At 41.9% G+C, this 12,418-nt stretch overlaps 1 protein-coding gene across 1 annotated transcript in view; it reads right to left on the reverse strand.

The window, feature by feature from the left end:
* LOC115203738 (netrin-G2) overlaps positions 1–12,418 on the reverse strand; it is a 147,858-nt gene that overhangs the window by 75,300 nt on the left and 60,140 nt on the right. The window lies entirely within an intron of this gene.

The raw sequence follows: 12,418 nt of genomic DNA on the forward strand, positions 1-12,418 counted from the left end.
GTTGTTAAGGTTCTCTCAAATGCTCTAAAGGTGTATGAGTGGGCCTCCTCAGCTAGAGTCAATTGGGAAAAGAGTGAATCGCTGTGGGCAGGTCAGCTTCAGACGGGGTCTGCTCCATGGTTACCAGGGGGGCTTCAGTGGGGCAGAGATGGGATGAAGACTTTGGAGTTTTTCTAGGCTCCAATGTCTTTCAGAAAAATAACTGGGAGGGTGTAGTGGAGAAAGTGTGTGCCACTGTCAAGATGGAAATTGGTGTTACCCCAGCTGTCTTATAGAGGAAGGGTTCTGGTTGCCAATAATCTAGCTGTCTCTACCCTGTGGCACAGACTAATGATTTTACAGCCACCGGGGGGTCTGATACAAGAGCTTCAGAAGACTCGTCTATTTATTCTGGTCTGGACAACATTAGATTAAAGCTGCGGCCCAGTGTCTGCCACTGCACGAGGGTGGGCAAGTTCTGGTGGACATTTCTTCCAGGATCAGAGACTGTTGGACAGTGACTGTTCTAGCTGGGTTGACACAGCCTATACATTGATGAGGAGAGTGGGCTGTTTGGGCTTAGACAAGCACCTTTTCCTCTTAAAGCTGGAGGGGGTGATTTGTCTGGCCTGACTCCATTTTATGAGTCTGTTATGCAGGCTTGGAGAGTTCTTGTCAAGTCCCATAAGGCCGGCACGCCACCAGGGATGTGGCTTTTTGAAGAGCCTCTTATTTTACAACACTGCCATCCAGTCCTGTACTATGGGTTCAGCCAGCCTACGTTCATGCCTGTTAGGTGTGCGGTGTACCAAGCTGGGTCATCTGATGCGGAGTATGAGCAGATCGTTGCAGGAGCTGGGAGAAAGAGCGGGGATCCGATCACCTCGCCTACTCAGGAAGGTTGTAGCTGAGGTCTGTGACTCCCTGCCAGTACTTCATCTGCAGTATGTGATTGACACTTCCAATTCTGATCGGTGGACGGAGGGTCTGGATTATGTGTTCCCTGCGCTGAATGTTAGTGCTGCGGCGGGGGCATTCGAGGAGGACGTGGGGATGCTGCTTTCCTTCCATACCCCGGAGCTGGGGGAGTTCAAGGCGGTGGGATAGAAGGCCATGTACATAATGTGTAAAAGTGTCCCGTGCTTCTACCCTAGAAGGGGTAAAATCAACGAGGTGGGTGGGGGTGTTTGGTCCAGGTGCCTCCCCAAAAGGCACCTGGAAAGAGGACAGCTGACCTACAATGGAGGATAATACATGGAGCCATAGCCACCAATATGCATCTGGTACACCTGGATCCTACTGTTGGGAAAGGGTGTCCATTCTGTGCCGAGTCTGAAACTTTAGCACATCTGTTCTTACAGTGTCCCAGGTTGGTCGGGATGATTGACCTGATCACTAGCTGGTTTTCAGCTCTGGGAGAGGTTCTCTTCACAACAGTTTATATTTGGGATACAGTATAGGTTTAGTCGATGGGGTGTAGTTCTTTTGCTTAATTTTGTCAGGGGCAGCTAAATTAGCAATATGGAAGACACAAAAGAACAGTATTCGGAGACAGGGGTCTGTGGATGTGGTGGGAATGCTGGAGGGGATGTTTGCAGCAAGACTGAGGGTTGAGTTTGCCTACTACAAAATAGTTAACAATGTTGATCTGTTTATGAGTATATCTGGTATTCAGAGGCTGTTGTGTTTAGTTACTGTGGAGGAAGATTTGGTGTTGTGTTTTTAATTGACGTGTAACGATGGTTTTGTATGAGTGTTTATCGTGTTGTGGGTTCCCAGACCCAATAAAGGTTATTTAAAACTCTCAATCTCTCTCTCTTTCTCAATATCCTCTCTCTCTCTCTCAATCTCTGTCTCTCTCTCAATTTCCTCTTTCTTTCTCAATCTCCTCTCTTTCAATCTCCTCTCACTCTCTCATCAGTTCTCTCCTCCACTGCTTCCACTGCATTATCTTCATTCATTTTGTTTGATGATCGCACCGAGCTCCACTACGTAGTGGAGGAACGCACACTAATGCACTGGACCAGCACTAAATAGCACCATGATAATGCCCTGGACCAGCACTAAATAGCACCATGATAATGCCCTGGACCAGAGCTACAGTTGAAGTCGGAAGTTTACATACATTCAGGTTGCATGCATCATTAAAACTCGTTTTTCAACCATTCCACAAATGTCTTGTTAACAAACTATAGATTTGGCAAGTCGTTAAAGGACATCCACTTCGTGCATGACACAAGTCATTTTTCCAACAATTGTTAACAGACAGATTATTTCACTTATAATTCACTAAATCACAATTCCAGTGAGGCAGAAGATTACATACACTAAGTTGACTGTGCCTTTAAACAGCTTGGAAAATTCCAGAAAATGATGTCATGGCTTTAGAAGCTTCTGATAGGCTAATTGACATAATTTCAGTCAAATGGATGTGTACCTGTGGATGTATTTTAAGGCCTACCTTCAAACTCAGTGCCTCTTTGCTTGACATCATGGGAAAATCAAAAGAAATCAGAACTCAGAAAAATAAATTGTAGACCTCCACAACTCTGGTTCATCCTTGGGAGCCATTTCCAAACGCCTAAAGGTACCACGTTCATCTGTACAAACAATAGTATGCAAGTATAAACACCATGGGACCACGCAGCCATCATACCGCTAAGGAAGGAGACGCGTTCTGTCTCCTAGAGATGAGCGTAATTAGGTGCGAAAAGTGCAAATCAATCCCAGAACAACAGCAAAGGACCTTGTGAAGATGCTGGAGGAAACAGGTACAAAAGTATCTATATCCACAGTAAAACAAGTCCTATATCGACATAACCTGAAAGGTCGCTCAGCAAGGAAGAAGCCACTGCTCCAAAACCGCCATAAAAAAGCCAGACTACGGTTTGCAACTGCACATGGAGAAATGTCCTCTGGTCTGATGAAACAAAAATAGAACTGTTTGGCCATAATGACCATCGTTATGTTTGGAGGAAAAAGGGGGAGGCTTGCAAGCCGAAGATCACCATCCCAACCGTGAAGCACGTGGGTGGCAGCATCATGTTGTGGGGGTGCTTTGCTGCAGGAGGGTCTGGTGTACTTCACAAAATAGATGGCATCATGAGGTAGGAAAATTATGTGGGTATATTGAAGCAACATCTCAAGACATCAGTCAGGAAGTTAAAGCTTGGTTGCAAATGGGTCTTCCAAATGGACAATGACCCCAAGCATACTTCCAAAGTTGTGGCAAAATGGCTTAAGGACAACAAAGTCAAGGTATTGGAGTGGCCATCACAAAGCCCTGACCTCAATTCTATAGAATATTTGTGGGCAGAACTGAAAAAGCGTGTGCGAGCAAGGAGGCCTACAAACCTGACTCCGTTACACCAGCTCTGTCAGGAGGAATGGGCCAAAATTCACCCAACTTATTGTGGGAAGCTTGTGGAAGGCTACCCTAAAATTGTTTGACCCAAGCTAAACAATTTAAAGGCAATGCAACCAAATACTAATTGAGTGTATGTACACTTTTGACCCACTGGGAATGTGATGAAAGAAATAAAAGCTGAAATGTATCAATCTCTACTATTTTTCTTCTATTATTTCACATTCTTAAACTGACCTAAAACTGAATTTTTACAAGGTTAAATGTGAAACTGAGTTTAAATGTATTTGTCTAAGGTGTATCTAAACTTCCGACTTCAACTGTATATAGCACCATGATACCGCCCTGGACCAGAGCTATATAGCACCACGATGCATTGTCAATGCAGTACCGCAGTAGAGTAAACATTGTGGTAATACTAGTCATTAACATAGCATAGTTGAGTCTTGCCAATTCCATTGTCAGTAGACAGTTTCACAATGACAGAAACTTCCCTCTGATCAAATTGAGAAGTTGGCAGGGAGACACCACACTCAATCCACACATCCACTTTGTAAAACAAACACTCACACACACACACACACACACTCACAGACACATGCACACACACTAAGTCCACTTAGACAGGGGAAATTGGACATATCTCTTTCTATGGGGGCAGATTTGCTGCATTCCCCTATGACTCCATGACATTCTCTATCTCTCTCTCGCTCACACACACACAAACGTTTGCACGCACGCACACACACCTGCTTCCCCAACTCCTGACACTCACCTTCTCCCCCTCCCATCTCCACTATTGCACAACTTTGTTTTTCCGGATGAGTGACGGTGAAACTGAGGGTTTTGAAGAGTGTGTGTCTCTCTCTCTTCTGCTCTCCTGCTGAGGACAGCTTGTGGTGGGATTTATCAGTCTCTCTACTTACAGTCCCTCCGCAGACAAATAATACATGGGCCACAATCATATGTTAATGTGCAAGATGTCTAACTGCTGCATATCCCCCACTGCAAAGTCATCAACGTGAAATAAGTGCAGCGGAGAAGGAGAGAGCTCTTAGTCAAGGGACGTGAAGATAGGACAGCAGGATCCATCACACAGAAAGAGATCGAGAGAGATATGCAAACGCATCCCTCTGTCCACTAGTTAGTAGCCCCACTCGCGCGAATGGACAGAGACTGTGGACTGTCTGTCTTTGTGCCTGCCTGTCTGTTTGTATGGTCTGAATTAAGTTGTGCACCTGTCTCTCTCTACCTCCCTCCCTGGCAGTAACGTACAATGTGTGCTCCTCCTGTGTGATAGAGACCTGTGTGTGTGTGTGTGTGTGTGTGTGTGTGTGTGTGTGTGTGTGTGTGTGTGTGGGCATGCACGTGTTTGTGTGTGACGCGGGGAGGAGAGCCAGTTGGAGAGATGCGGCAATTAGGGGAATAAATACGAATAAAACATAAACAAACATCAAGGGAGCGTTGTGGCAGAGGGAAGGAGCGAGGGAAGGATAGAGGAGAGGAGAAGAGAAAGACTGGGGAAGCAGCCGTTAATAGGCCTTTAACTCTGTCTTTAACGCCTGTTCCTCCCTTTCTCTCTCTCGCTCTCTCTTTCTCTCTCCAGGGACTCAACCATAACTCCCTCTCTCTTTCCCTTGATCATTCTCTCTCTATCGCTGGCCCAATAGTTCCCTCTTTCCTGGTGTGGAACTCTTCTTCTCTCTTCTCATTTAGAGTGACTCCCTGAATCTCTTTCTGCCCCTCCTACTCTTGCCCTCTCTGTCTTTCCTCACTTTCCATGTCTCTCTCTCTCTCTTCTCTTCTCTTTTCTCTCTCTCTCTCACCCAATGGACCATACAGTGTAAAGTTATTGGGTTGTGGGGGCAAGGTGAGGATGTGAGAATCCCTTCCTCTGAGATGAAGGGATGATATAGGAGAAGAGGAGGAGGGTTTACTACTCTGCGCTGCCAATCTGCCTTGCTTCCTGACTGCAGGGGAACACCAGTAGGACGGTCCGCATGGATGCTTCTCTAACTGGGATGGCAGACACACAGCAGGGGAGATCTACCTCCTGTTCTTTCTCTCTTTATTAGTCTGTTTTTCTCTCAATTCAATTCAAGGGGATTTATTGGCATGGGAAACATTGTTTATATTGCCAAAGCAAGTGAAATGGATAAACAAAAGTGAAATAAACATTAAAAAGTTAACCGTAAATATTACACTCACACAAATTCCAAAAGAATAAAGACATTTCAAATGTCATGTCTATATACAGTGTTGTAGTGATGTGCAAATAGTTAAAGTACAAAAAGGAAAATAAATAAATAAATATGGGTTGTATTTACAATGGTGTTTGATGCCCTTTCCTTGTGGCAACAGGTCACAAATCTTGCTGTTGTGATTGCACACTGATATTTCACCCAATTGATATGGGAGATTATCAAAATTGGATTTGTTTTCAAATTCTTTGTGAGTCTGTGTAATCTGAGGGAAATATGTGTCTCTAATATGGTCATACATTTGGCAGGTTAGGAAGTGCAGCTCAGTTTCCACCTCATTTTGTGGGCATAGTCAAATATTTCCTTAATGTGTACTCTCTGTTTAGGGCCAAATAGCATTCTACTTTTTTGTAAATTCTTTCTAATGTGTCAAGTAGAGGTCGACCGATTTATGATTTTTCAATGCCGATACCGATTATTGGAGGACCCAAAAACCCGATGCCGATTAGTCGGCCGATTTTTATATATATATATTTGTAATAATGACAATTACAACAATACTGAATGAACACTTTTTTAACTTAATATAATACATCAATAAAATCAATTTAGTCGCAAATAAATAATGACATATGTTCAATTTGTTTTAAATAATGCATAAACAAAACGTTGGAGAAGAAAGTAAAGCTGCAATATTTGCCATGTAAAAAAGCTAACATTTAAGTCCCTTGAGAACATATGAAAGCTGGTAGTTCCTTTTAACATGAGTCTTCAATATTCCCAGGTAAGAAGTTTTAGGTTGTAGTTATTATAGGATTTATAGGACTATTTCTCTCAATACCATTTGTATTTCATATACCTTTGACTATAAGATGTTCTTATAGGCACTATAGTATTGCCAGCCTAATCTCGAGAGTTGATAGGCTTGAAGTCAAACAGCGCAATGCTTGAAGCACAGCGAAGAGCTGCTGGCAAATGCAGGAATGTGCTGTTTGAATGAATGCTTACGAGCCTGCTGCTGCCTACCACTGCTCAGTCAGACTGCTCTATCAAATATCAAATCATAGACTTAATTATAATATTATAACACACAGAAATACGAGCCTTAGGTCATTAATATGGTCAAATCCGGAAACTATCATTTCGAAAACAAAACGTTTGTTCTTTCAGTGAAATATGGAACCGTTCCGTATTTTATCTAACGGGTGGTATCCCTAAGTCTAAATATTGCTGTTACATTGCACAACCTTCAATGTTATGTCAAAATTATGTACAATTCTGGCAAATTAATTACGGTCTTTGTTAGGAAGAAATGGTCTTCACACAGTTCGCAACAAGCCAGGCGGCCCAAGCTGCTGCATATACCCTGACTCTGCTTGCACTGAACGCAAGAGAAGTGACACAATTTCCCTAGTTAAAATAAACTCATGTTAGCAGGCAATATTAACTAAATATGCAGTTTAAAAATATATACTTGTGTATTGATTTTAAAGAAAGGCATTGATGTTTATGGTTAGGTACACATTGGTGCAACGTCTGTGCTTTTTTTCACGAATACGCTTTTTAAATCATTACCCGTTTGACGAAGTAGGCTGTGATTCGATGATAAATTAACAGGCACCGCATTGATTATATGCAACGCAGGACAAGCTAGATAAACTAGTAATATCATCAATCATGTGTAGTTATCCTGTTGGGGATAGGGGGCAGTATTTGCACGGCCGGATAAAAAACGTACCCGATTTAATCTGGTTACTACTCCTGCCCAGTAACTAGAATATGCATATAATTGTTTGATTTGGATAGAAAACACCCTAAAGTTTCTAAAACTGTTTGAATGGTGTCTGTGAGTATAACAGAACTCATTTGGCAGGCCAAAACCTGAGAAGATTCCAAACAGGAAGCGCTCTCTCTGACTATTTCTTGGCCTTCTTGATCATCTCTAACCAAAACAGGGGATCTCTGGCATAACGTGACATTTTCTAACGCTCCCATAGGCTCTCAGAAGGCGCCAGAACGATGAATGGTGGCTTTGCAGGCCATGGCTGAAAAAAATTAGCGCATTTGGATAGTGGTCGATCTGAGGACAATGAGACTGGAGGCGCGTGCACGAGCCGACACCATGTTTACTTTCTCTCTCTTTGAACGAAAACAACGACTCCCGGTCGGAATATTATCGTTTTTTTACGAGAAAAATCGCATAAAAATTGATTTTAAACAGCGTTTGACATGCTTCGAAGTACGGTAATGGAATATTTTGAATTTTTTTGTCACGAAACGCGCTGGGCGCATCACCCTTCTTTACCCTTCGGATAGTGTCTTGAACGCACGAACAAAACGGCGCTATTTGGATATAACTATGGATTATTTGGAACCAAACCAACATTTGTTATTGAAGTAGAAGTCCTGGGAGTGCATTCTGACGAAGAACAGCAAAGGTAATCAAACTTTTCTAATAGTAAATCGGAGTTTGGTGAGTACCACACTTGGTGGGTGTCAAAATAGCTAGCCTGTGATGGCCGGAATATTGCAGAATATTGCAAAATGTGCTTTCACCGAAAAGCTATTTTAAAATCGGACATAGCGAGTGCATAAAGGAGTTCTGTATCTATAATTCTTAAAATAATTGTTATGTTTTTTGTGAACGTTTATCGTGAGTAATTTAGTAAATTCACCGGAAGTGTTCGGTGGGAATGCTAGTCACATGCTAATGTAAAAAGCTGGTTTTTGATATAAATATGAACTTGATTGAACAAAACATGCATGTATTGTATAACATAACGTCCTAGGATTGTCATCTGATGAAGATCATCAAAGGTTAGTGCTGCATTTAGCTGTGGTTTGGGTTTATGTGACATTATATGCTAGCTTGAAAAATGGGTGTCTGATTATTTCTGGCTGGGTACACTGCTGACATAATCTAATGTTTTGCTTTCGTTGTAAAGCCTTTTTGAAATCGGACAGTGTGGTTAGATTAACGAGTCTTGTCTTTAAAATGGTGTAAAATAGTCATATGTTTGAGAAATTGAAGTAATAGCATTTCTAAGGTATTTGAATATCGCGCCACGGGATTACACTGGCTGTTGAGTAGGTGGAACGCAAGCGTCCCACTGGCCCAGAGAGGTTAACTAGTGATTATGTTAAGATTGATTGTTATTTATAAGATACGTTTAATGCTAGCTAGCAACTTACTTTGGCTCCTTGCTGCACTCGTGTAGTCAACCTGACACGCAGTCTCCTCGTGGAGTGCAATGTAATCGGCCATAGTCGGTGTCCAAAAATGCCGATTACCGATTGTTATGAAAACTTGAAATGAGCCCTAATTTATCGGCCATTCCGATTAATCGGTCGACCTCTAGTGTCTAGTAATTATCTTTTTGTTTTCTCATTTAGTTGTGTTGCTGTCCTGGGGCTCTGTGTGGTCTGTTTGTGAACATAGCCCCAGGACCAGCTTGCTTAGGGGGCTCTTCCCCAGGTTCATTTCTCTGTAGGTTATGGAAGTTTTGGGAATCGCTTCCTTTTAGGTGGTTGTAGAATTTAACGGCTCTTTTCTAGATTTTTATAATTAGCGTGTATCAGCTTAATTCTGCTCTGAATGCATAATTTTTTTGTTTTACGTTGTATACGGAATATATTTTTGCATGCAGTCTCAATTTGGTGTTTGTCCCATTTTATCTTACTCTGATTCTCTGTTCGATCACTCTCTCGCTTACTTTCTCTCTTTGTTTTTCCCTCCTGTTCTCTCTCTTAGTCTGTTTCTACCTTTCTCTCTAGTTCTGTCTCTCTCTCACCTCTCTCTTTTGCTCTCTATTGCTCTTTCTCTTTCTCACAATGCATGCAGAGCTAAAAAAATGTGTCTTCGCTGTTTGGAAGGATAGGACTGGGTTAGTTCTATTGGCGTTTTGCTTTTCTCAATGTCTGCATCCTAAATGGCTAATCAAAAGAGAAACTTTACACTCAAATATGTTGCATAAAGCTTACTTCATTATTTAATAATTAAAATTATTTTCACTGCATCAGGGATAGCGTACACAGACGTTTCGGCTTAACAGCCTTCTGTGTGTAGGTAAAATGTTATTTTAATTACGGACAGTGTTATTGTATAACAGTCTAAATGTGGCTTATAGGAAGAAGGTGAAATCAAATTATTCATTTAAACCATGTGGAGATACAGAATTTAATGTATATATCCACATGGCTTCTCTTTGGAGTAATTTGTTGCCATAGTCACCTACTCTACATGTTGGATGAACTTTTTTGATCCCGACGCAACCATATCAAATAAGAATTTGTTCTTAACTGACTTGGCTAGTTTAATAAAGGTAAAATACAAAAATAATATATATATATATATATATTTTTTTTAAGTGCATATGCCAAAGAACTCCATGTCTGAAAGGCCTCGCTGGAACAGCTACTGGTTCGGTCCCAAATGGCACCCTATTCCCTATATAGTGCACTACTTTTGACCAGGCACACTATGTATGGAATAGGGTACCATTTATGACACACAGTTACTGTATCTTATTTCTTTAGCCAAACTGTAGAACTGTAAACTCTAGCTGGCAATTGATCACACCACTTTAGACTCTGTTCACACACACACATCCAGTGCATTCAGAAAGTATTCAGACCCTTTGACTTTTTCAACATTTTGTTAAGTTACAGCCTTATTGTAAATTAACCCATAAAACAAATCACAATGTCTGCTCTATATTTTGACTTTTATTTTCTTGTATGAGCTTTCTATTTTCACTGTATATTTGACAGTTTAGTGTGACTTGTATTTTGAAAGCAGGTTTTTTGCTTTCTCTGTTTTACGCGCCAAGAGTATATGGAAAACGGGCACGAGAGAGGAAAAGGAAAATATGTTTTTGTTAAGGTTGTTCAAGCACCCAAGAAACAACATCAAACTTAGCACCTAGCTGGAAAGAGAACAATACTGTCTTTCAATATTGGTCTTGTTTCAGAAATCTTTCTAATTATTTTGAACGTGTACTGAACGGATATTTGTGTTGTAATTGATGTTCTGAAGTCTGCTAGCAGTATGACATTATTAGCTGTAGCCTAACTCCACTGTGTGCTGGCTAATTTTAGTTCATCTTGCACCACATTATCATCAAGCTATTAGCATGTAATCAGCTATTTGGGTAGAAATTGTCATGCATATTGATGCATTTGATGTGTCAAGCACGCTAATGTAAAGGTGTGTAAATGTGTTTTGTTTGTGGACTGTATTGTTCATATTGTAAGAGCATTTTTGGTTTGTTTCTCCATCAGCTCTTATGGTGTGTTTATGGAAATGGTACCACATTAAACTTTCATGAACCATCATTCAGAGAGTTAACCATTCATTCAAATTTACATAAGTATTCAGACCCTTTACTCAGTACATTGTTGAAGCACCTTTGGCAGTCTCGAGTCTTCTTGGGTATGACGCTACAAGCTTAGCACACCTGTATTTGTGGAGTTTTTCCACTTCTCTGCAGATCGTCTCAAGCTCTGTCAGGTTGGATGGGGAGCGTTGCTGCACAGCTATTTTCAGGTCTCCAGAGATGTTCGATTGGGTTCAAGTCCGGGCTCTGGCTGGGCCACTCAAGGACATTCAGAAACTTGTGACTTAGGGTCATTGTCCTCATACTAAGTTGAACCTTAGTATGAGGTCCTGAGCGCTCTGGAGCAGGTTTTTTATCAAGGATCTCTCGTTCATCTTTCCCTTGATCCTGACTGGTCTCCAAGTCCCTGCTGCTGAAAAACATCCCCACAGCATGATGCTGCCACCACCATGCTTCACCGTAGGGATGATGCCAGGTTTCCTCCAGAGTTCAATCTTGGTGTCATCAGACCAGAGAATCTTGTTTCTCATGGTCTGAGAGTCCTGTAGCTGCCTTTTGGCAAACTCCAAGCGAGCTGACATGCCTTTTTACTGAGGAGTGGTTTCCATCTGGCCACTCTACCATAAAGGCCTGATTGGTGGAGAGCTGCAGAGATGGTTGTCCTTCTGGAAGCTTCTCCCATCTTCACAGAGGAACTCTGGAGCTCTGTCAGAATGACCATCAGGTTCTTGGTCACCTCACCGACCAAGGCCTTCTGCCCCGATCGCTCAGTTTGGCTGGGCGATCAGTTCTAGGAAGAGTCTTGAGGGTTCCAAACTTCTTCCATTTAAGAATGATGGAGGCCACTGTATTCTTGGGGACCTCCAATGCTGCAGAAATGTTGTAGTACAATTCCCCAGATCTGTGCCTCGACACAATCCTGTCTCAGAGCTCTACGGACAATTCCTTTGTTCTCATAGCTTGGTTTTTGCTCTGACATGCCCTGTCAACTGTGGACCTTATATAGACAGGTGTGTGACTTTCCAATCAATTGAATTTACCACAGGTAGACTCCAATGAAGTTGTAGAAACATCTCAAGGATTATTAATGGAAACAGGATGCACCTGAGCTCAATTTTGAGTCTCATAGCAAAGGGTCTGAATACTTAGGTAAATAATATATTTCTGTTTTTTGTTTTAAATACATTTGCAAAAATATCTAAAAACCTATTTTCGCTTTGTCATTATGGGGTATTGTGTGTAGATTGGTGAGGCACATTTATAATTTAATACATATTAGAATAAAGCTGTAAAGTAGCAAAATGTGGAAAAATGGAATGGTGTGAATACTTTCTGAATGCACTGTACATGCAAATACACACCCACACACACCAGTGGAGGCTGGTGAGGGGAGAATGAATCATAATAATGGCTGGAACAAGGTGCCACCAACCTCCTGTGGCACAAACACACACACACTCCATAGTGTGGAGCCGGGTCATTGATCAGCAGGCCAATGGCCTCGCCTGATGTTTTCATCACCCCCCCCGCTCCTCCCC

Source organism: Salmo trutta, chromosome 12, assembly GCF_901001165.1.
Source record: "Salmo trutta chromosome 12, fSalTru1.1, whole genome shotgun sequence".
NCBI lineage: Eukaryota > Metazoa > Chordata > Actinopteri > Salmoniformes > Salmonidae > Salmo > Salmo trutta.